Genomic DNA, 25408 nt, shown 5'->3' with positions numbered 1-25408 from the left:
CTAGTTCTGGAGTTGGGAAGAATTAATGAGAACTTATCAGAAAGGCAGAAGAGAAAGAAAAACCATTGAAAGGAAACAGTTCTGTCAAATCTACAATACCAGCAGCCCTTTGCTTTTTTGTAACAGCATCATCTGATTTGCAGTCTAATAATCAAGAATTTATGGTATTTTTTGGAAAAAAAATGTCAGACATAGGCTTCAAGATTGGCATCTGGCAGCTTCCAGCTGAAGTTGACCTTTGAATGTTTAGCAAACAACATGCTTAGAGCAGACACATGTGTCATCAGAAAGGAAAGAAGAAGGGGAAAAACCACTTATTCCTTACTGTGTGAAATTGGTTGCCAGGTTAATATACCCAACACTGGTGCCCTCCAGATGTGTTGAATTTCCCCTCTTGTCACTCCTCTGTTGACTAGGAATGATTGAGGTTGAATCCCAATACAGTTGTTTGAGAAGGAGGATCTAATTGCTGATCCCTGCTCTACATTCTAATAACCTTTTTAAAAAAAGTTTTGCATGGGATCCGATCCCAAATACATGAACTAAACATTTCATACTTTTAATTAGGCAGGTGCTTCTTAAATAATGTTTGTTGATGATAGCACAAGAGGAGGAAATGTCAAATATAAGCCACAGTGACAAATTTAAAGTGAGAACAGGATGTCACTGTCTGCGGCAGCTAATCAACAACATGAAACAATAATTATCTCTTCTTAATCATCCAGACCTGTCTATCACCTCTTCTTTAACTGTGAGGAGTTGAGATACTTGTGTCTCCTAAAATTTAGCAATGGAAAGGAAGACAACATTCCCTTGGCAGGTTAAAGATCTGCCTGAACTCTCTACATTTTATGGAAGAAGAGGACTTGGTTAATTTTAATAAACATGTTTGAGTGATATTCATGGCTTATTCTGGTCTCCATTGAGACTTTCAATACCTACTTAGCTTCTAGGCTAACCACTGAGAGAGGTGTGAGCAAGCAATTTCTCATAAAGGGATCACATTTAGCCCAGAAGCCTGCAGCTGCTGACCTACTAATCTAGAATAATTTTTCATTTGTTTTCTCTTGGTCTTTTCAGGAAAGTATTAAACGCTGACCATTAAAACCTTCAACCAAGTTATATAAAAATGATTAATTACTCAGGAAGGGCAAGGTTTTTAAGCCTTCTAATATGAAACAAATGTAGCAGGCCCATGTGTCAGACTTGCCAATATCCTGTAAATGGGTAGAAAGGTAATTTAGGCACAGCATCCATCAGCAGGAAGAGGTGGCAGACCTCTTTCACCATTCTTATATTTCTCTAAAAGTTGTTTCTCCCCATCTGATTATCTTCCAAAGGGTTTCAAGATTGGAAGTTATGACTACTGGGAAAAGACAAAAGTCTGTAGAGAGGTATTTCTGGTGTGAATACCCCTCTGCCATGCTACATTTTAATTGCTCTCCTGCCCTTAGTGCATTATATTGCAAATCAACACATCCTCCATTGTGGCAAACTATGACTCCATGAAGTCTGCTTTGATTCTGAAATACAAATTACAAAACATGCTCCTGATCGATCATTTTAACAATGTGTTGTGGTGCTGGAGCTTGAGCACCTCAATGATGCCATGAGCTAAACCGTGAAGGGTCACCCAAGACGGGAAGGTCATGACAGAGAGGTCAGACTAAATGCGATCCTTGGGGAAGGTAATGGCAACCCACCCCAGTATTCTTGCCGTGAAAACTAAATGGATCTGACTATTCTAAAGCCTTTGACTGTGTGGACCGTAACAAATTGTGGCAAGTTCTTAGTGGTATGGGGATACCAAGTCATCTTGTATGCCTCCTGAAGAATCTGTATAACGACCAAGTAGCAACAGTAAGAACAGACCACGGAACAATGGACTGGTTTAAGATTGGGAAAGAAGTACGGCAGGGCTGTATACTCTCACCCTACCTATTCAACTTGCATGCAGAACACATCATGCGACATGCTGGGCTTGAGGAATCCAAGGCTGGAGTTAAAATCACTGGAAGAAACATTAACAATCTCAGATATGCAGATGATACCACTTTGATGGCTGAAAGCGAAGAGGAACTGAGGAGCCTTATGATGAAGTGAAAGAAGAAAGTGCAAAAGCTGGCTTGTAGCTAAACCTCAAAAAAAACCAAGATTATGGCAACCAGCTTGATTGATAACTGGCAAATAGAGGGAGAAAATGTAGAAGCAGTGAAAGACTTTGTATTTCTAGGTGCGAAGATTACTGCAGATGCTGACTGCAGTCAGGAAATCAGAAGACACTTAATCCTTGGGAGAAGAGCAATGACAAATCTTGATAAAATAGTTAAGAGCAGAGACATCACACTGACAACAAAGGTCCACATAGTTAAAGCAATGGTGTTCTCTGTAGTAACATATGGCTGCGAGAGCTGGACCATAAGGAAGGCTGAGAGAAGGAAGATCGATGCTTTTGAACTGTGGTGTTGGAGGAAAATTCTGAGAGTGCCTTGGACTGCCAGAAGATCAAACCAGTCCATCCTCCAGGAAATAAAGCCAGACTGCTCACTTGAGGGAATGATATTAAAGGCAAAACTGAAATACTTTGGCCACATAATGAGAAGACAGGACACCCTGGAGAAGATGCTGATGCTAGGGAGAGTGGAGGGCAAAAGGAAGAGGGGCCGACCAAGGGCAAGATGGATGGATGATATTGTAGAGGTGATGGATTCGTCCCTGGGGGAGCTGAGGGTGTTGACGACCGACAGGAAGCTCTGGCGTGGGCTGGTCCATGAAGTCACAAAGAGTCGGAAGCGACTAAACGAATAAACAACAACAACAACAAGGCATAAAGTGAATTAAAAAAACAATAAAGTTAAATCTCTTATGATCCTTTGAAAATCATGAAATTAACTGTTTCATATAGCATTTCCCCTTATCTTCACTTAATGTGATAATGGGTTTATGGGATCACTGTGTGGCTAGTGGCATACCTAGCATATTTGACACCAGGATCAGATCATTTTCTAACATCATCTTCCTCCACTGCTGAGAGACAGCTTGGTGTAGTGGCTAAAGCATCAGGCTAGAAACTAGGAGACCATGCGTTTTAGTTCCGCCTTAGGCACAAAGCCAGTTGCGTGACCTCAAGCCAGTCACTTCTCTCAGCCTTAGGATGAAGGAACTGGCAAGCCACTTCCAAAAAAAGCGGCCAAGGAAAATGCAGGGGACAGTCACCAAGAGTCAAAACTGATTGAAAGCACATTTTTTCCCTTCCATCGTGGATGTGTCACGCTGCACTACTGACTGCCAAACAGCTGTTTGCCACATGGGCAGCAGTGATCCAGATCCATACCCACCAATAGCCTCCTCACTGTCTTTGGTCACATCCCCCTTACTGCCTGCATCAAGAGTGGACACCACCACCCTTGACACACTACTGATGCTATCCTAGATCAGTAGAAAGAATTCAGCACTTAGGCATAATTCTAAACTTAAATGGCAATGAGGTCCTACCAGTCACATTTTCTTTGCTATCTGCCTCTACTTAAAAGCATGGCTCCTTTGGGGTGGGAGTGGGGGAGAGAATTTGACTGAATCTACAACTGACAAATGCGTGAGAAGTTTGCTTAGGTTTGATGGCAACCACCCTCACTCTCAGACATTACTCCAGAGACTTGGTGGCATCTCCTGTAGCTCTCTCTGGGTGCTTTGGAAGAGGCTACAAGAGGAAAGGGAGAATTGCTCTCTCCTGTTCCCTTTGGTTTGATGGGACTGTTTCCCTTAACAAAAGCGCAGAACTGATGTTAGCCTTTCCAGGTAGACCAGACAGGAAACACGACCAGATGAGCTAATTCTACTTTATTGTAAGGCTACATTAACAGAATCTTGCAAGTCTGAAAGTACAAATCTCGCACTGTCCCTTTTTACTACCTGATCAGTTAGGGCAGATCCTTTCTGAGTTTCTTTCTCTACCTGTTATGCAGCTGCGGGCTTCCCCGCTTCTTATCTGATCATTCCCTGGGCAGCATCTCTTCCCAAGGTCATTCCCACACACTGTTGCATCTGAACATCACTTTTGTTCTTTTAAAGCACCTTTTACATTTAACCTATGTGACTCATTCTGCTCATGTTTCTATAAATTGATGTGTGCACAAAAATCCTGCTTCCTGTATAAGTATATTCCATAAACTCAAAAATAGGTTGAGGGTGGTGTTGCCTTTCTTGACAAGTCAAATAGCATTAAGCAGACTCTACCCATTTCCAAAAGTAAATGTCACATAATCAATCCACTACTGCCCCAATTATAGATGGTATTGAGGGTGCCTTGTCAGAGAAATTGTTCTAGAAATTTCAGGAAAGCTAATTTCAATAACCACTTCTCAAATTCCTCCTTTGCGTTCCCAGTTCACACATGACGAAGACTCAGTATTTGCACAGTGACAAAAATCTCTACTGAAGGGCCAATTCACTGTGGAGTGATTCAGAGCAGCGGGATAAAGCTGTCTTCTTTCCTTTCTCTTCCAAATGACATGGTAGCATACACTTCTGAATTACGATAAATGCAGAAGGATATCTGAAGGGATATGGGTGAATGGATTGCACACATACACAACCAAAAGTCTTTAATCCAGAGGTGTTATGTAGGTGTTTGGCTGTTCAGATAATATGGAGTAGAGCCCACGTGTGAGAGCCAGATATGTCCAGACACAGACTCCCCACAAAATATGAGACACCTCTCCACTTGACCTTCAGCAGGACATGGTGGACACTGCACTTGGAAGAGTAAAGGGGCAGTTGCACAGCCCCACCGAAGGTTCTTAGTTATAAAGCCCCAAAGTATCAGAGACCAAGCCTGAGGTGGGACCCTGCCCACCACCATCTGGACAACTGAGTGGGAGGAGAGCCCCTGCCTCAACTACATGAAGCCATCTCTGAACGTGTGGTCCTGCTGGCCCTTTACCTGCTCATGAACTAGTTGCTGCCTAGTTTGATAATACCCCACCTCAAACACATGTTAATCCAATTATAGTTTTAGTACAAAGGATTTTATATGATTACAATACAACGAATTTAATAATGCAGGGCTTCTCAAACTGTAGATTACAGCTCCCTGGATGGGTGGGAATGGGCAAATTTGTGCCATCAGCAAATTGCAGGCACTGTATTGGGCTGGATGTGGGGCTCTCCTCCAACAGCCTTTTTACCTGTGGCAACAGCCCCAGTTTGCTCTTGAATGCTGCCCAAGGCAACCAGCTAGGACTGAGGCCTTCCTGCCTGCTCTTACTTTCACCTTCTTCCAAGGGTGGCTCTTCCTCAGTTTCTTCCTGGTGACATCACACTAGTGCTGGTCCTGATGCTGAGCCTGCACATTCAGATTTGCAAGACTGGTGTCAGCCCCATCAGGTAGACCAGACTAAAAAAGAGACACTGGGCCGATCTAAGCTACCTTTATTAGAACGGCTATAGTAACCGAATCTTGCAAGACTGAATATGCCGCCTTTCCTCCCTCTTTTATCTTCATGAGAATGGGAGAGTGGGGAGCTGTCTGAGACATTTTCACTAATTACTCTCTTGGCCTGGGCTCAAGTTTTGTTTATTTGATTGTTGCCTTGGTAGTGCATCTTCCCTCTGTCCTTCATGGCCATCTCCTTTACTACTACAACAATATACCCAGCAAAAAGAGAAATCCTGGCCTTGCCAAAAGCGCTCACCTCTTAACACTCCCCCCCTCAAAAACTTATTTATTTATTTATTTGGTTTTTATCCCACCTTTATGATTTTTATAAAATTAACTGTGGCTTCCAGTTTTGCCCACCTCTTATGGGTTAGGATTAAATACACACTGAATATACGTTGGCCATAGATACCCTTGGGTGTCATAGGATGCCTAACAACCTCTTGAATCTTATACAGGCAGCTGAGTCTCAGGCTTCAAGCCTGAGGGGGCTTTGAGAATACAATAAAGCCTGAGGAGGATGGTAGTCAGGAACAGAGAACTAAAAGGCTTGTTGCAGATTGAAGTATTTGTCAGAACAAGCCGACTGTTCCTTGGGCTCTGGAGATTTGCCTCTCTGCCTTTTCTTCCTTGTGGGATTTGTTTTCTTTACTGAAATCTGCCTGCTTATCTATACTGTATCCACTCTCTCTATTCACTGCAGGATGGTACAACAGGATCCTTTGGTTCAACAATTCAATTTAGGCCCCTTACTATGTGAATTCTTCTTATATCTATCAGAAAGATCATCTGTCTTCTTGTAAAAGCTCTCATTAAACGACCCTGTGTGTTTAATTTGCTGTTCTGTCACATACTTTCAGAAAACATTTGCTGAGTAATACCCCACTGCACTGCAGGCTCTGGCACAACACTGAAAAAGATGTTTAAAATGCTGACCAAGACGAGTAACTATTGCTTTGCATAATTAGGTGCCCTAGGTGGAAAACTAATTGGTATTATATATTGCAACACAGTATACAACAAAGGCTAAATTTAAATCAGTACTAACTAGATTCCCAAAACAGAAAATATTTCTATAAGCAGACACTGAACTTAAGGAATCGAAAACAAACTGAATTATTTTCAGAAATGATTGTATTTTCAAGACCTGAAGAATCTGAAGTATCTTCCCTGATTCACATTTAGCTGAAAATGGGTTTAAATAGTCTTGGTATTGGTAAAATAAGTACCATCCATAGTGCAAGCGTTAGTTCAAGCTCCTAGAAATTTGCAGCATGAGGCTTCTTATACACATATATACAATGTAGTTGTAGATGATACTTACCAACATGGTGTATGACCTGAATACTGTAAATCCTATTAGCCACACTGGCTTCCAATATTCTTGGGATTAAGGTCCCTCTTTATACACAAGGGATTCTGGATTGTTAGTTCTTGAGAAAGGATGTTACACAGAGATGAACACATCTCTCTTAAGAACTAGTTTAACTACACAAGCGCTATCGCTGACTTCTTAGAGAAGCCCCTGCACCAGGAACTCTCTCTCCAGCTCTGTTTAATGTGCTGCTTTTTAACATGATTTTTGGTTGGCTTAACTTAACCTGGACAATATACAGTAGATGTAAGGAAGGATTCTCACACTGCTAATATGGCTAGTAACTATTATGAAAAGAAACTCCAGATGCAGATTGGCTTGCCTTCTCAGAAAATATTGATGGACTCCCCATTACATTGACAGTGCAGGAAAAAGAAATCCTGAATTAATTCCATATATAGAGAGAGATAGAGAGATAGAGAGATAGAGAGAGAGAGAGAGAGAGAGAGAGAGAGAGAGAGAGAGAGAGAGTCCAAATCTGAAAGCAAAGTTACTTGCTGGAATTCTTGTGTTCTCACTTCAGTCTTTTGTCTAATAAATATAATTGATCTCAGCTCAGAGACAACTTTGCCTTAGTTGTTCTTACTGAGTCCTGCTTGCTTGTAGGGTGATCTGACAGTCCCTCTCTCTCCCTCTCCCTCTCCCTCTCCCTCCCTCTCCCTCTCAAAAAAGTATCTGCTTATGTATATGCCCTGGTGACTACATGGATATGTCCATGTAGCATTCTTAACAATGTGGTGGGGCCTTCCTCTGTTGGATAGACTACAACAGCCCTGGAATTCCCAAGTAGTCTCACTCCAAGAAAAAAAACTCAGGGCCAACTCTATTTAGTTTCCAGGTTCAGCCAGTCAGCCCTTCTTAGCGAAATAAATTTCCACACGTATTTTCAAGCATGATCTGCAACTTATTATCTCCACAATGGATTTCTGGATCCTTAAAAAGCATAGCTTCTGCTCCAATGCATGGCCTCCTATCACTTAATGGAACACATGATTTCAAGGAAAAGAATATATTGTTTAAAGATCTGCTTTGTGTAAACTATCTCATGATGTTCCAAAAGATATTATACTCATATATTATATTCTTGGCACAAGATATTGCAGCAAGAGCTCCACAAACTTTGCTGTAGCTGACAACAGGCATCTATATTCAAAGCAGATTTGCTTTCATGTCTCTCATCTAAAATGTGTTCAACTGAATGGAATTTCTAGCAATAAGGGACACTAGGTCCTGCTTGGCTCACTCACTTTCTATCTTTTGCCTTCTAGTCTTACTGGTTATGATAACTTTGACAAAACAAGAAATAATTTCCAGGTGTCGCTGTCCCAGTTTCTGAAATTTAGAAAGTACAGAGCTAAACCTAGCCTTATGCTTGGCAGCCCTCCAGTCATCCAATTAAATGTAATAAAGGGTTGTGCCAGTGTTAGCACCACTGATAGGCTTGAGCCCTTCAGTGGACATTTCACGCTCTCACTCATTTTATGCTGAATCTGTATGAAATCCTATAGACTCCAGCAATGGGACACCAGTCATCTATATGAGTAATAAAACATTCATTATGAATTCTGTTGAAGTTACAGTAAAGAATTTATTTCCCCATATCTGAATGATAAGAATTCTAATACCCAGTAGTTCATAACTGAAAAGTATTAACGAAGAATGGTACCTAATTGTATTAACAAGAGCAATCAACATCCACCATTAAAGTGAAGTTAAATCTGTATCAGAAAAACAGAAGAGAGAACTTGACCCAAATTAAACTGGCAGCACTCAAGGCTCACAATCATGGTCATTTCATCTCAAAGAGAATGACAGAAAAGAAATTAAACCCAACTGTCCAACAGTGAAAATACATGCTCTCTACGAAATAGGGATCTCCCTGTAAATGAAAATCCACCTACTATTCTTTTTATACCTGGAGCTTTTTTTATTTGCCTCAGTCTGTATAAATACAGATCTATATTAATAAACTATTCAAGTTGTCATACATCACAAAGGTATGTGGTGTTAAATCCCACTGAATTTTATTATTTACTTTTGAATGAATGTTACCCAACTGTTGTGGAAGTAAAAAGCAAGTCACACAATTAAGCTTTCCCTCTTTTTTCCTTCCCCGTGTTATCTCTTGTACCTACATGGAAGATGGGGGAAGGAAATACACAAATATTGCTGGCAATTTTTTATGGGGCTGCAGCATAAAGGGGCGGAAAGGTTCTGCAAGATTCCTCTTCCCAGTCTGGGGTGATTCTCCATTCCTATGTAGGCTGCATATTCCTGTTCTAGATAGTAGATTAATACTATATCTGTTTTATATTTATGAACATGATCTTTTAATATGGAATTTTGGATACATTTAGGGAGACAAATATGAGCAAAGTTGTCATCATCAACAACAGAGTGCCAAACTTCATTTAAATTATTTGTTTGAACTGACAATACTTAATTATTTTAAATAACGCAGAGTGATTGCACTTCAAGTCTTTGTTTATGACATGGGGTGCTTCCAGATGACCCTTTTCATTGTTCAGTTATCTTGCTTCATTCATGGAATTTTAAGAGGTAGGGGGTATAGACATAGTTATCTTCCACTTCCAACTGTCCTGCAATTTCCCCTAATTTTGCTTTTTCCTTACAAAATAAAATCCCTAAAAAGGAGAAAGATGGAATAGCTGCAAAGCCTCTTTTAACTGGTAGCTATAGGAGCTGTCCATCTAGAACAATGTTGTACAGCAGCCCTTGTGCCCCCCCCCCCCGCCAACTTCTCTGAATTTGCCATTACTATTCCCCACCCCTTTTGGAGTGTAGCCCCCAGCATGACACTCAAAGGCTAGGTACAGCCTTGGCCTCAAGACCATTGTACATGTTTGGTGTAGAAGGACTCATCCCACTGTAAGTGGTACCAACAGAATTACTGGAATGTTGACAAAGTCACTTCTTCCTAGAATTATTGGGAAATTGGCAGGGACTAAAATATTAATAGAACTTGTTATGTCAGTTATACAGAAGTGAGGTGAGTCAGCAGCCCTATCCAAAAATTGGATCTCTTCCTTGACCTATAACTATGGTGTGACTCTCCCAGGATTTGTCCATATATGTTCACTCACATGCACACTGCACAGATTTATTCAGTAATGTTTGGAATAAACATTGCCTCAGGCAGTGATAACTATTTACAGATGTTCTCTTACGCCAAGAGATTTCTGTAAGTTTTTTAGAAGTCTCTTGCTATGATAAGGTACCCCTAACAGATTTTTACCCTGAGGGATGAAAATGTAACAAGAATTGTTGAATAAACCTACCCATTATTACTGTGTACAATCATTCTAGTGGTACATATTTAATACACCGTACAAAACTGAAACAAAACTTTGTCCTCCTAATACAATCTTACATTCTGTTCTAAGTTGAAATTTGAACTGCAACTTAAGTTTTTGAAGGAAAAAACTCCCAACACTTTACAAAGCACCGTGCTTCCTTAGTAAGGACTATATGAAATTTTCCCTTGAATAGTAAAGAAGTACTCATGATTGTCTCTGGTTGGTGTCCCACAGCTGACCAAAAATTATTTGATCCAGCTGAAGCATCTTAAAACAGAATGAAAAGGAAGAGGCCGTTCCCTGTCTCCCTTAAGCTCTCCGTAATACTTCCCATGCTGTTCCAAAGGGTTACCCAAACCTCTAGAGCAGACTTGAAGGGACAGGGACAGGGGAGGAGGCATCAGTGTAAACAGCCTTTCTCCCTATTCTACTGAGGGAAGTCCCTACTGGGTCAACACATTTTATGCCACATGGTATGCCCTGCAAGGGTAAAGACATGCTTGTCTTAATGATGTCAAGAATAAGGTTAACAGAACAGTGACAAACAAAACAAAAATTATCCTTTGTGTTGAACTCAAATCCTGGTGACATCATGTTGTTTTTTTACAATAACGTGAATGTGTTTTGCTATTTTCTTCTTTTAAGCTGTTATTGCAATTTTCTAGTCTAAGTTTCCTGGTTATCTCCCACCCAAGTACTACCCAGATTCAACATTGCTTAGCTTTTTCAAGATCAGCCAAGGTTGGTCAGGTGCTGCCACCAAACTGGGCAAGCTAAACAGTACTGGGGAAAAAATGAGACACAAAACCACTCTTTTTAGAGTCTGTCACTTGACATGTTCTTTGTTTTGTGCAGCTCTACCTTTTTTCTGGCTGTTGATTTAAAATGCCAATAAAAGCAGTCCCTAAGCCATATCAATCAGCAGCCCACAAAATCCAATTCAATAATGTAGGTTATCTTTTAAGATCTTGCCATTCATACAAGTTGATTAAATGGTACAGTGTGCCATGAATATTAATCAATAGGACTAACATGACACTAGAGCTACAGATAGTCAGTAAAAACTTCATGCATATATATAGAAAAAAGGGCAACTAGCTCTTCAGAGCTAGTAAATAATTTTTAAAAAGCTTCTGTGTGTAAAGTTATCCAGTCTCCATTAAACGTCATTACATAAGGGCAATCAATCTCGCATTAGACAGCAATGGTCTCATGAAGATTCATAAAGATTGAATGCAGCTGAGGCCACATCATTGCTGGATCTATGGAGCTCCCCTCCTCCTCACATCAATCTGAATTTCATCCATGGAAGGAGTTCAGTGAGAACACTGCTGCTCACGTTACCATATACTGTAGGGAAAAGTAGAAAAATGTGTCACTCTTGGACTGCAGTTCTACAGCTACTTATATGTAACTAAGCTGCCACTGAATTCCAGACCCACTTAAGTTTGGAAAAAAGTGCCTTAATATTTTATTTATTTATTTATTGCAATATTAAAATCTCTCTATGTAAGGAAAAAAAACCTTTATAATGACTCTGAAAGTGTAAGTAGACCATATAGTTAGCAGTTCAAATGTTAGACTAGGAGCAGGGAGATCCAAATTCAAATCCATCTTCAGCCACAGAAGATCCCTGGGGGGACTTTGGGATAGTCCCTCTCTCAGCCCAATCTGCCCTACATGGCTTTTGTTGTGAGGAAAAATAGGAAGAGAGAGTGCTATACACACCCCCATAGTTTTAAGTAGAAGGCAGGATATCAGTCAGTCAAAACAAACACATAGTTCCTTGTTACAGTGATAGTACCAAGAAAAAAGGCTCTACACCTACAAATCAGAGTGGAGTTCTTGGTGCTCTCTGAGTGTCCTGTTCAGACTATGAGGTGGCCAGACAGAATTATTATCAAAACTCTTTATTTTAAACAACTATTTACAGCACTAAAGTCCTGGTGAATAAATAAGGCAAAGCAATTTCAATCAAGACCACCCAGTCAATGACGGATGAACAGGCAAGGCTGCAGGATTAGACTGTGGCAGAACAGCAAGGCAGGATTCAGCTAACTCCCTGATAGAAGCTGTCAGGCCTGGCGAAGCTAGAGTGCATGGCAAGGCAGAAGCTGGAGGCAAGGTTCTGTGAACTGGCATGCAGATAGGACCGGGCTGACACGTGGAGGGTAGGCAAGACTGGACTGGAACTTCTGGGCAAGGCTTGGCTCTGAAGGCTTAGCTGGGCTGGGCTGGATATTCTAGGCAAGGCTGAGAACTGGAAGCAAGGCTACACTGGACTGGAGATCACAGGCAAGGCTGATAGCTGGCATCCTGGCTGGACTGGACTGGAAATCCTAGGCAAGGCTGGGAGCTTGAAGCAAGACTGAACTGGACTGGAGATCCTAGGCAAGGCTGGGAGTTGGGAACAAGACTGGATGCACACCTGTGTTGCTTCAAAATGTGGCGACAAGGCCCAGAGCTAGATGCGAGGCAGTGCTTGGCAGAAATGGCAAGGAGAGGATCGACTGGAGCAGCTTGTGCAGAAGGCGATTCTACAGAGGTAGAAGACGCTGGCGTTGGTTCCACTCTGGCTACAGGCAAAGCATCCGACATAGGTAAGGACTCTTCCACAATTGCTGTGAGCTCGAAGGATCTGTTGTCTCCAGCAGCTTGCTCTTCACGTGTCTGCCTTTTATGCCAATCCTTTCTGTACCTTTTCTCTCCAGCAGCCAACTGAGCTGCTTTCTGCTTCGCATGTTTCTCAGCTCTCCTGTCTTGTGTGCTGATTGGAGAGTTCAAATCCCCCCCTGAGTTTGTCCAATCCGCATTTGCCAATTCTCCCGCTCTGCTGAGTCACTTCCTGGTTCAGCTTCTTCAACCCTCTCCTGATCGGTTTTGTTTTCCCCCTCTGACTCCAGGTAAGTTTCATTTTCGAAGTCAGAAGCAGGCTGAAACCTCACACTGAGCTTGGTTGTTTGCTTGCAGACATTTCATTACCCAACTAGGTAACATCAGTGCGACTCACCAAATGTATCTGTTCATGAATCACTATATTATATTATATTATATTATATTATATTATATTATATTATATTATATTATATTATATTATATTATATTATATTATATTATATTATATTATATTATATTATATTATATTATATTATATTATTTAATAAATTTATATGGCTGCCCAACTCACACACAGTGACTCTGAGCGGCTTACAAAATTAAAATCCACAATGTAAAAAACCCATCGACCTGCCATCCCCTACCCCGCCCCGTGGTGGCTACAAACACAATCAGATCAGCCACTTGATTGGCTCCGTCTCAACCTGGGGTACCCAGGCCCAGACAGAACCAAGTCTTCAGGGCCTTATGGAAAAGAATCAAGGTAGGGGCCAATCTAATCAAAGTATTAGCTACAGAGGTCAGCTGTGTGAGCTCAGGAAAAGATGTAGCTTCTTTAAGAAGCTCAACAGGTGCTACATGCTAATAGTTGTTCCAAATGACATTTTGGCCTTTAAATCCAGCTGCCTACATTGCCCTACTGTGTACATCTATGAACTCTGGCAAATCTGCTCATGTGCAAGGCTGGTGTCCATCAGCTTCCTAAAAGACAGCACTGACATTCTGATAATTTCAAATAAAAGAATGTTTCAAAACTTCAAAATGTTTTGATATAAACTGCACTATGTGTACACTGAATCCTAAAATGGAATCTTAAGCAAGACAGGGAACATACAACAGTTTGATACTGTTGGTGAATACAACAGTAATGGGGATTAAGGTATAGTTTAAGCCTTGTTCTCATAGTTCACGGCTTTCTGGAGTTTAACTTTTGAGCAGTGCTGTTCATGATTGTTATGTGGGTTTCAATTAAACACTATATTGCACGCTAGTGCAGAGAGAAATACTTGTGACCAAGAAGCAAAAGAAACAATGATGTACTTTCTTGTAAGTATATTTGTGGAAGAATGAAATTATAATTACAAAATAAATACTAATGCCTCCTGTAGAAATCTGTATTGCTAATACTTATAAAGTCTTTAATCAGACGGAATTCACACAGAATTACCACAAACAGAATTACCAGGGATCGCTTAATTTTTCCTGTAAATACAACTCGGCATTTAGAATGGAAAGTGACATCTAGAGGATGAATCAGAATTTATTTTTTTTCTATTTTAATAGTTTAATTTCTGGCAAAACATAGCTGAAATCACTGAGTGGCAGAGGCAGTTTTTCAGAATAGTGTCAGTCCTGCTCAAGACACTGAAGCGCAAGTCCAGAAGCACTTACAATACGCCAAAAATGTTATATTTTCCTTCATATGTTGGATTGAGTGTACAACTGGTTTGTATCATCAAGGTTCTACTCTGTTTACTGAAGTCCAGAGTTCCTGTATCAGCCTTTGCTTTGCTGATGTCTTAGATTAGGCTGTACATGTTCAGAAACCTCTTGTACCAACCCGTAAAACATTCAGTTAAGCAGGAGGCCTTAAAATAAATAGGTACAAAATTGTCTAATTTATATTTTGCTGATTCACTCCCCAAACTCACATGTACCATTCCTCCCTGATTTAGCTCATACAAGCAAGTAACTTTTCTGGATATCTTTTGGTCATACTCCAGAAAACTACGCTTTTTTTTTTTTACCAGTGCACAGCTTTAATAGCAATATTTACACAGTTTTGCGGCAGTTGCCAAAAAACAATCCAGGGATAGAAAAAAACCAAACTCCAGCACTGGAACGTTGGTGGCACAGGTTTATTTGGAGTAAATTAAATCCACTTAATTGAGATTCATGTACTTTTTTCTCTGACCTGAGATGTTCTCTAATACCCATGTCCCCAGTACTTATAGAGACTTTTGAACAGTCTTCAACGGCATCCTCATATAACCACTAGATAGTTCAGCTTTCCTCAATCTGATGCCTTTGAGGTATGTTTCAGTTCAACTCCCAGAATTCCTGGTCACATGTGGAGTTGCAATTCTGGGAGAAAAATTTCGATTTATCACAAGAATTTTAAACTGGGGAAGGCTGCAATGTGCAGGTTGCTAAAGCTCTACAGTTTTGTTGGTGGGGGGTGTCTTTGAGTCAGTGTTGACTCCTGTCAACTGTCTGGACAAGTCCCTGCAGTTTTCTTGGCAGTATTTTCAGAAGTAGTTTGCCCTTGCTTCCTTCCTAGGGCTGAGAGAGTGGGCCTGGCCCAAGATCACCCAGCTGGCTTTGTGCCTAAAGCAGGACTAGAACTCATGGTCTCCTGGTTTTTAGCATGGTGCCTTCACCACTATACCAAGTTGGCTCTCCAAAGCTCTAGAAATGTACAGGACTTAGTATTATACTATGCCACTATAATCCTTCTTGATCACTTATATTGAGTTCAATATTCTTATGACTGAACACTAAAAAATGCACAGGACTGGCAGGGCAAATATACTGCATTACAGGAAAAAAAAGTCACATTTCTGTGCAGGAGGAAATTCTGGAAGAATTAGAGAAGCAAGGATGAACGAAAATGCTCTAAAATATAAAACAATCATTTTAGTAATTTAATGCAATTGGTAATTGTTCTGGGGCCTGGAAAGTGGGAATAAACAAATAAGATAATCTAATACTAATTATTCCTTTGCAAAACTTAAATGAAATAAACAGAAATTGTATAATGACCCTAGAAGATCAAAAAGAAAGATATTGATTGCATTTTCCAAACAATTTTCTAATAATGTCATCCCAGATAACATTTTATTTTTTAAAAAAAATGGTACATAATTTTTGCTTTCAAAGTTTTCTTTTTCTTACACTGTGGGCATTGTAATATGTCATCTGTGTTCTCTGGAAAACTTTGCATGCTTATTCTCACCAGCAATTTAACATCAATATGTCAATACTCACCCTGCCGTTCTGTGGAAAAAGTGTACACAATGTACTGTTGATATTGAATTGGCAAATGAACTACTTCAGCAGCATGGATAAGACATGTGAGGTGAACCATTGAAAACATCGAACAGAACTTATATAATAAGATCTGATATTTGAAAGGGAACTAATTGAGTTTTTGATTATTCCAATTGACTCCAGTCAGAATGCAAAAGGACTCTGAAGGATTCATAGAAAAATGTGGATTTTAAAATGAAAAGTTTTTAACATAGGTAGGAGCTATTGGAAAGCTTTAGGAAAGCTTTTTCATACTGAATTACTTTAAAGAGGGCCAATTACAATAGACATTCTGGTCTTGTTCACATGACACAGTCAACATGTCATACTTTGGTGCTAGTCAATAAGCAGGATGACTGGGTAATCGAGCCTCTGACCATATTTTAACCCTCACAGTTGGTGCAGAGCAGGCTTACATTTTCTTTTCCACTTCCCACTAGAACAACAAGAGCAATAAAAGCCTTATGGGAATTATCAGGATTAAAGAATTCTAAAAACACAGTGAAAAGGTGGCTGTCAAACCCTTTAAAGAGCCAAAGTTGGATTTTCTAGCTAATTGTTGATTGATTGATGCAGATAGGTTTTTGCAGATAAAATCATTATTCCTTAGGTGAAATTTATACTTATATTTTGATTGATTGATTGATTATGTGCCATCATGTCAGTGTCAACTCTTAGCAACTACATAGCTTTTCTCCATGATGATCTGTCTCTAACCTGGTCCTTCAGCACTTCCAGTGGTGTACCTTTTGCCACTGTGAGTCCATCCACCTTGCTGCTGGTCATCCTCTTCTCTTTCCTTCTACTTTTCCTAGCACTGGAGCCTTCTCCAGAGAGCTGGGCCTTTGTATAACATGTCCAAAGTATGATAATTTGAGACTGGTCATTTGTGCCTTGAGTGAGAACTCTGGGTCGATTTGTTCAATGATCCATTTGTTTTCTTGACTATCAATGTATTTTCAGGAGTCTTCTCCAACTCCAACATTCAAAAGCATCAAAAGTGTAACAGGGAATACCACTGCCTGTACTATTTTGATCTTTGTAGGTATATACACATCATGACATTTGAATACCTTTTCCAAGGTCTTCATGGCTGCACTATCAAGTACTAGTCTGTGGCATATTTCTTGTAATGGTATGTGGGAATGACTTTGGGAGCCAGGGGGAAGAGCCACAGGCAGGGGAACGGTCGGATAAGAGGCGGCTTAGCTGCAGCAGGAATGTGGGCTTGGCAGACGTCTCAGAAGGGACTCTCCCTAGTTTCCTGGGCTGTGAAGGTGACGGTGGAGAAATGTACTTTCAGACTTGCAAGATTCTGTTAATGCAACCTTACAATAAAGTAGAATTTGTTCATCTGGGTATGCTTCTTGTCTGGACTACCTCACAAGGCTGACATCAATTTTGCAAGTCTGAAAGTACATTTCTCCCCTGTCACCTTTACAGTCCAAGAAACTAGGGAGAGTCCCTTCTGAGACGTCTGCCAAGCCCACATTTCTGCTGCAGCTAAGCTGCCTCTTATCCGACCGTTCCCCTGCCTGCGGCTCTTCCCCCTGTCTTCCAAAGTCATTCCCACATACCATTACATTTCTTGACTGCTTGTTCCTTTACTGTTGGTTGATCCTAAAAGGCAGAAGTTATCTACCACTTTGATACTTCACTGTCAATTCTAAGGCTGGTTGTTGTACCTTTTATCATTAGTTTTGTCTTCTTTATATTTAATTTTAGTCCCATTTTTTTCATAGTGCTAATTGTCAATAGCTAGAGAATTATGCAATATTTTCCTCTGTATTTTACTTTTGGATCCAGGTGTTCAAAATAATAATTTCATCCATCAGTAAGGAACACTCTTGAATACTTCCACATAAGAGTTGGTTGAGTAGCCAAAAACATTTCACATAATTACAAGTGTTATGACTATTATAATATCAATTTGTAATGTTAACCTGGCTAACACAGAACTTTCTGGCACCTACCAAGGAGACAAAAACCAATATTTTAATAACCACAATCAAAACTTGACCACAAATTACTGTTAATGACCATTTATTCTAGAACAAACCCACTTCATCTCCTAGAAATGCTGGATGAGTACACTGTGTATGAAATTATATAGCTTCACAGTCAGCTTTTTAGCTGTACTGTAATTAGCTACTTTCATAGCTCTAAAGCAGTTACCATTTACTAGATCTGAAGTGGTTTTAAGCCAGAGTACTTTGGGCTGTGTAAAAAAAAATTCATAATCTTATTTACAGATCCACCTACTGGTTGAATACTACTAGGCCCTGCTGCTTCTAAATGTTGCTCCGTGAATTACAGACACAGAGCTGTACATTTCACACACTATATTAGGATGAAAAAATGCCATCTGGGCATTTTTTTTTCAATGACTTTCACAAATGTTCATCCCTTCGTACTCCTAACAGTAGAACAGGACTGTTGCTCTCATATCCTGTTTGCAGGCTTTCTGATGGCATTTAGTTAGAAAGCGTGCAACACAGGATACTGCACTAATTAGGCCTTTGGTCTCATCCATCCATGATTAGTTTTAGCAATACAGTAGACTCTCAGTTAACTGGAACTCAAGCAACTGGCACTCTCAAGCAACCAGCACAAAAATCGAACCGGGAAAAAAACCAGCACTCTCAAGCCAACCAGAAAAAAAAAACTGGCACACTCAAGCAAATGGCAAAAAAATCTGTATCTCTCTGCTGCCATCTAGTGGGTGTTAGGGTTTAATAGTAACTCTCAAGCAACCAGAAACTACATTTATCTGGCATCTACCAATCCCCATGGGTGCCAGTTAACGGAGAGTCTACTGTATCACAATCCAACCTCTTAAATGCATACTTAATTGCCAGCTTCAGTAAATCTCCCTATTGTAATGATTGCCTTATCCCAACGAAGTCAGTCTCACCAGAGCTTAGTGAATAAAACTGATTTATTGAAAGGATAGTATGCAAATACGAAGAAAGCTGAGAATAAGCAAAAGCGCGCCAAATACAAACTAAAAACCCTCGCCTCCAAACCGATCCCGCCCCCACCCTAACATCGCAACCACCCCCTCCCAGCATCGGCAAGCGTCACACATCGGCCTGGGAAAGTAACCTTGAAAACATGTCATAACCCAAACACACATTCCTTCAGGGTAACGCAAAAATAACAACCTGACAGGGCTGGAATTCCCCACCCCGCAGGCGATAGACACGGATCAGAAACATGACATGCGAAACGTTACGATGTATGCAAACGATTGGAACAATGAACATGACACTATGGCCATTCACACAACAACAGCTAAAGGTATATTGCACAACAGCCCTCTTCATAACTTCACTGCCCAGACACAGATGTCCTCAAGAGGCAGAAGTAAACACCACCCTTGCTGACAGACCCTTTAAACATTCACAGGTTAACACTTGAAGAAAGCTCATGCAGGAGGAGGAACCTTTCCACTTTCATTAAATAATTTAGCTTATTACACTTAGGCAACCTTAGCTAATCTTGAAAAGCTAAGCAGAGACACTCTTGGTTAGTGCCTAGATGGAAGTTCAACAGCTGTAGACTGTACAAATCATTTCAATAATGTTGTCAAGCAAATTAAATGAACATATCCCTGAAGTCTGCAGGAGCTGAGCTGGCCTTGAAGGTATTTAACTTTTTAGAAGATGCCCTGGGGGCTCCCCAAAATAACAAATTTGTCCTTCATGTGTGGTTGAGCACGTGAACTGATTTCCTGCATGCTATTTATTGGAATCTTCTCAGCCAGTATGAAAGCAGTTTTAGGTGCAATAATGTTCTGGAGTGACAAGTGGTTCTATAAGAATGGCCATCCCTGAAGGGACAGTATATCACCTCCTTTTTCTAGTTTTATTATTGTGTTTTTGACATCAGTGCTTGGGGAGTCCTGGTTCTAAATATTGGTGCCCCTTTTAGCTTGACTATAGAATCAGGGTAGGAATAAAAGAATGCCCAGTAAAGGAAATGGCACTTGTCAGTTCCTTCAAAAACACTCAGATGAGCAAGGAGGTAGCACTGACATCTGAGATTCCAAGCATAAACAGCACGTTAGACAATGGAAGCACATTCTCATGCATTCTGCATCATATCAAGACTCTGGCTAGAAATGGTAACCTTTCCCCTAGATGAGAGAGAGAAGAGTAGTTATCTCTCTCTGAAGATTGCTGGTTCTGCCATTCCCCAGGGCAGAAATGAGAGAGCTAACAGTGACCTCTTTCCATCTCCAGCAATCTTCCCACCAATACCTTCCTCTAAAGGTATTGGACCAACTCCCAGAATGTCCAGAACATGCTAGCTGAATGCTCTAGGACCTGCAGTTCCAAGGTATCTGGAAGGCACTATATTAAATAAATTAATCTATAAAATTTATACAAGGCTTGAGGATGATACATGATTTCTTAGACTAATGCCTATCCAATAAATGCCCATTTATGCCATTCCAGTTATTTTGGATTCCAAGAGGGTTTACAGAACCTTTTCTGTAAATAAGGATACACACACACATATACACATACCCACACCATCAATTAACATTTCCCCACTAAGGAACAATCCAAGATCTCCATTTAAATAAAACACCAACTGCAAGAGAGAACTGATGAGAAGGTACCCAAAGTCCTGAATGGTGAATACCCCAAGAGGTATAGGTAAAACGTGTGTCAACAAATGATAACTCAAAACAAATTTCATCCATTAAAAAAGAGTCCTTCATTATAATATATTCAAATCAGCTTTTGAACACAATTGTACTAATTAATTAATTAATTGATTGATTGATTGATTGATTTCTTTGCCACCCATCTCGCATATGACGACTCTGGGTGGCTTACAACTAATAAAAATAGCAATCACAAAAACAGTTCAATATAAATAGATAAAAATACAAATACAAAATATAAAATAATATAAAATGGGAAGATCCTAACCTTGGCACCCTCACAGGGCCAACCACCCCCATGAACAGCTGTCCCCCCTCCCATCCCAGGCCAGATGGCAAAACCAAGTTTTTACTCCCTTCCAAAAGGGAGTTTGCATTATGAGGAGAGTAGGTTTATGTGATACGAGGGCAATGAGAAATGTTTGCACACAGATGTCTTTGTTTTACATTAAGCAAATCATTTCCTAGAAATCTTTTGTGTTTCTTTCTAAGAACACAGCAGTGGCCATATGCTGAGTCAGAGTCCTGATCCATCTGTCAGAAATGGATTTGCAACAGCTCTGCAGTGTTTCATCCAGCAGTTTTCCTAGCAGTACCTAGAAATGCTAGGAGTGGGACCTGGGATCTTCTGCATGCCAGGCATTCACCCTACTACTGAACCATAGCTTTATTGTATGATCTTAACTACTACGCTCTTGCCCTGAGGTCACAGCTCAAGGACAGTGCAACTTACCTCCCTGGCATCTCAGGTACGTAAGATGAAACAGAACCTATTGGACTTGGAGGCAAACCTATGACCTAAATCAGGGATGATGGACTTTTCTTAAATATCTGAAGGGCATATTCAGCTGGGTGCCCCAGGATGAAGACTATGCTCAAAACTGAGCAGACCCAACAAAAGTGGTGGGATCAAAAGGAGAAATGGGTGGGGCAAGAGCAAAAAAAGTCAGTTATACTTTAATATTTCTTAAATAAAATACATGAATAAATAACAAAATATGCATTATGCTTCTGGCAGGTACAACCTGATGCTTCCAAGAAATCTTTAAGAACAGCATGACAACCTTAGCAGCCAGAACAGCTCTCTCCCATACTGCCAACAAAGAGCAATTGTTTTTTCCTTAAAATTGATGATAATCAGTTGTGAACAAGCTCTATGTATGCGCACACATTCAACCCATTTTGTAATTAAGCAAGGGATCTGAAAAGATGAGAAGAGTACAAAAGGTAATAAGATAAATTCCATTTATAAAGAGTAACTTGAAAAGCCCTCTTATGCATAAGTCTTAAATGCAGATCATCCCAGATATTTTCATTTGTTGCATTTTAAACTCCTGTGAAATAAAAACATCTCAGGAAAAAGCTACAGTGGCTTAACCCCCATAAAGAGGACTGGGTGGGAATCCAGCCATGGGTGGGTGTCGTGACAGTTCCTGCCAAAGGCCTGACAATCACTTTCAAATACCCTGATTAAAATGACATGCTAGTACTCTTAGTTCCAGGGTATTAATGAATACATGCCAAAGGATTAAACCGGACTGAATTTGTTGGGGTATTTCATGTAATGCAAAAGGGGCTCATACAAGCAGCTGCATCCCCTGACATCACTTACATGGCAGCGTTCTCTCTTAGGCATTGATGCACACAATGCAGATGTCGGTAGGCAGGGACGCAACTAGGGTCTGTGTCACCTGGGGCAAACATGGATTCTGCGCCCATTTTGGCGCCCCTAGCATTCATTTTGGCGCCCCCCCAGCACGGCACCCAGGGCACATGCCCCGCTTGCCCACCCCCCAGTTGCGGCCCTGTCAGTAGGGGGGAGCCCTTCAAGAACATTTCACTCTCACTCTCTGTTGCTTATTCCATGACAAACATACACTCCAGCCCAGGAGGAGGAGAATACATATGGTCTTTGATTATGGGAAACAGGGTGACTGAGGGAAACCAGGTAAGACAACTGTAGGTTTTTTAAAGGGAGTTGGTCAGTTTTAATAGCTCGTCAGTTTATCTTCCTTCAGGCAGAAAGTCTTGAAAAAGGTAAACAGTAACTGATCTTCGTATCACAAGCTGCATTCCGGTATAGAAAATGTTGCTAATGGTGTAAGCAAATCTAGCAAGGAGCTACTTTAGTTCAGAGAGACAAATTTAAAATAAATAGCGGATTAGCCAGAGATGCCAGTGAACTCCTCCTCCATGGATAATAATCTAGAATATATTTAGCACATCAGATCCAGCAGTGGAAATTTCCTTAAAAAGATCCCAATGTATCCCTCGTTCTGTAAAAGCTCAGCTTGATTTAACAAGCTGGATATGCAGAGACAGAACTTTTGAGACAAGCCAGCATAGCATGATTGTGACAACTGTGTATCTTACTAAGCACTGCACCTTATACACACCAAGCGGACTACTTGATGAGACCCAAGTGATGTTCCACAGTATTAGGAAGGGGTCTTTTCCTATACTGGGAAGTTGAAAAAAACTTCCTCAAAGGGTAGCAATGGGGAACCAACTCTGCATCATGCCAAGGAAACAGCATGAATGTGATATGTAAATCGCCAGAAGGAAAGTGTAACTTGACAAATTTACCCTTTTTTTTCCTTTAAAAAAGAAAAGAAAACAAATTTAAAAGGGTAAGTACACAGAACGACATCCACGTTCTTGGTTTGAACCAGTCAAAAACTCCGACACTGACTATTGCACATCACAAGAGATGAGGCAGTACTTGAGCAGTCCTGAGAGCTCTTGCGACTCATCCTACCCCAATGAACCGTATCAGAGCTTTCTTTCCATCTAGCAAACTTTTCATTTCTCACAGCAAAATACAAGAAGTCTCAAATATGAATAATGTTAAGAACAGGATGAGATCATATAGATGTAAGTACCCAGTAGTAGTAGCAGTAGTATTAGTAGTAATATCCAGGGTGGAGCTAAGGTGGTGATGGAGCAGCAGCCTCTCTGCTGACCTCCTTAAGAGGTTTTATATGTTCTAGTAATAATACCCCACCAACCAAATGAACAGAATTCAATGGAAAGTTATAGTGAACTATTAAAACTTCAAAAAAAACTTCAAAACTTTTTTAAACTTTAAAACTAAACCCCTCCCCCCAGTAATAAAAATTGAATAATAATATAAAGTTTCTAGGAAGAGACCCCCTCGCTCTGGATATCTTTACACAGAGAGTATAGAAGGATGTCCTTGGGGGATGCTTTTGCTCTGAGATTCCTGCAGTGAGCAAGGGATTGTGCAAGACATGGGGATCTTTTGGTGGCTGTCTACTGCACGTACTTATTTTAGGGGCCAAGCACCATAGTGGAAGAGATGGTAATACAAAATATGTGAAGCTGGCGAACAGTTTTCTTTGTTTTTAAAATTATGTGAAGTCTAGTTTAATGGTCAAAGTACACAATATCAGAAAATTGTGCCACCTATTGACAACTGCAGATTGAGAAATTTCAGGAGCTACAAAAAAGGGATCTCAGGGGCCTTATGGCTCTTACCCCACACTGCACACTAGATTATGTATGTATGTATTTATTTAATTAATTTGTATCCCACCTTTATTATTTTTACAAACAACTCAAGGCGGCAAACATACCTAAAACTCCTTTCTCCTCCTGTTTTCCCCACAACAGCAACCCTGTGAGGTGAGTTGGGCTGAGAGAGAGTCACTGGCGGCTTAATAATAATTTATTAGATTTGTCTTTACACACACACACACACTTTCAAGTGCCATAGAGTAAGGCTACTAGGTCAAAGTTGAGAAGAGGAGATATATGGAGAAAAATGGAATATAAGTTTTTTAATTGCTATGTAAAAAGAAAAAAGCAAGTAGCTTCACTCTTACGTAGAAGGTCTTGGGAATAGATCCTATTGAATCCAGTGAGATATTTCAAAATAAATGTGCAGAATATTGAGGCCAAAGAAACTGTAAAGAAATGAAGAGGTTTAAAAGACTTTTTAATGAAGAATAATTAGTGTTCTCATTTGTAGCATCCTGAGGGGGAAAAAAATCAGAGAAAAAGATCCCATCATTAATTTGGCCTAACCTGAACAAAGGGAACACAGTGTAATACAGCAATTATTATAGTCTAATGTGATTGAAATGCTGCACACAAAATTCTGTCATTGTCTCTTCAAATGAACAGTAGTTTAAGAGTAAGATATGCTTGGATAATGTCTGTGAAGGTTTTGTCAAATGAATATAACTATAAATCAGAATCCTGCCTTCTATCTATTCTACGATTCTGGGCAATGTACAGCATACTTATGAGATAATTTACTTTTGCCTACCTTGAAAGAATTAAGGTAGGCAAAAGAAAAGCTGTTTTTAAAAAGCTATCTTGCACATATTTTGTTTACTGCAGCATATATTTTCATAAGCAAATACCTAATTATGCAGATAGGATGATCATAATTTTGTAAAATGAGGGAATACAGTCATAGTCATAGAATTAATGCAAGCATTTTCAGAAGATACAGAATGGAAAGTTGTTGTACAGAGAGAAATGGTGCATTGGAAGAAACATGCAGAGACATGGGTCCAAAATAACCAGACACATAATCCTTTCATCTTTAATCTGGCCCTTCAAACTGTATATGCCACATTAGAGTGAGCATCAATGGCCTATCTTAGCAAGAAACCAAGTCTGTACTCAGATTGAACACTCTTGACAGGGAA

At 40.2% G+C, this 25408-nt stretch overlaps 1 protein-coding gene across 1 annotated transcript in view; it reads right to left on the bottom strand.

Annotated features, from left to right (window-relative positions):
• RPS6KA2 (ribosomal protein S6 kinase A2) overlaps nucleotides 1-25408 on the bottom strand; it is a 140460-nt gene that overhangs the window by 102791 nt on the left and 12261 nt on the right. The gene's annotated exons all lie outside the window — the stretch shown is intronic.

The sequence above is a fragment of the Candoia aspera genome, chromosome 1 (assembly GCF_035149785.1).
Source record: "Candoia aspera isolate rCanAsp1 chromosome 1, rCanAsp1.hap2, whole genome shotgun sequence".
In the NCBI taxonomy this organism is placed as follows: Eukaryota; Metazoa; Chordata; class Lepidosauria; order Squamata; family Boidae; genus Candoia; species Candoia aspera.
Note: the sequence above shows the minus strand (reverse complement) of the source record. Positions and strands in the feature narration are given on the sequence as shown.